Raw genomic sequence first — 806 nt, forward strand, 5'->3', positions numbered from 1 at the left:
GAAAATCTACATCGGTCAATATAACATGAATACATTCATCTGTCAATATTATATAGAATTATCCCGGGATAATTGTCTATGTCACAGGTAGTGAAAAATCAAGTTCTCAGCCGGGACTCGAACCCAGGGCCCCTGGCGTACCGTGTCAGCGCTCTAAACACTGAGCTTTTGAGACCTGATATATTGACTGACCTTCACGCACCTGTGAATCCGGTGACATATTCCAACCCCTTTGTAGAAATTTGTAGAGTTAAGGAAATGCGTGAAGCATATTCCAAGGGAACAGTGGGTTTTGTACATACGGCGCCAAATGTCAAAGGTGGTGAAAAACCAAGTCTCAACCGAGACTCGAACCCAGGACCTCTGGCGTATCGTGCCAGCGCTCTAACCACTGAACTATTGAGACCCGATATAATTGCTGACGTTCACCTTTTTCGGTCAATACGGAATCATTTGAAGTTTTCCCTGGGAGTTAATTCTCCGCAAAGAAAACCTTTATCGGAGATGAAGGTTTGTAAAGAAAACCTCCATTGGTCAGTTTAGAATCATTTACCATTTTTGAAGTATTCCCAGGAGTTGATTCTCTTCATTTAAAAATCTACATCGGTCAAAAACACATATAAATTCTCCCTGGGAGATAATGATCGATATTGAAAAGCTCCATCGGTCAATCGGTACAACACTCGCCATAGGATCGTGTGCTCGATTAACTACCGCGATTGACCTTAGTCGATGAATTAGACAGAAACTTTTCCTTCGCGAAATGCTCGTCACTGTGAAGTGAAAGTTGTGAGTCTTTCGGATGA

The 806-nt window shown here is 42.3% G+C and overlaps 1 non-coding gene across 1 annotated transcript; it reads right to left on the reverse strand.

Moving 5' to 3' along the window:
- Positions 1-333: 333 nt before the first annotated feature.
- Positions 334-406, reverse strand: Trnai-gau (transfer RNA isoleucine (anticodon GAU)). The gene has a single exon. It is a non-coding gene; the product is annotated as a tRNA-Ile (tRNA).
- Positions 407-806: the final 400 nt, after the last annotated feature.

The sequence above is a fragment of the Saccostrea cucullata genome, unplaced genomic scaffold (genome assembly GCF_032062105.1).
Source record: "Saccostrea cucullata isolate Sc308-1 unplaced genomic scaffold, CSIRO_AGI_Scuc_v1 ctg78, whole genome shotgun sequence".
Taxonomy (NCBI): domain Eukaryota; kingdom Metazoa; phylum Mollusca; class Bivalvia; order Ostreida; family Ostreidae; genus Saccostrea; species Saccostrea cuccullata.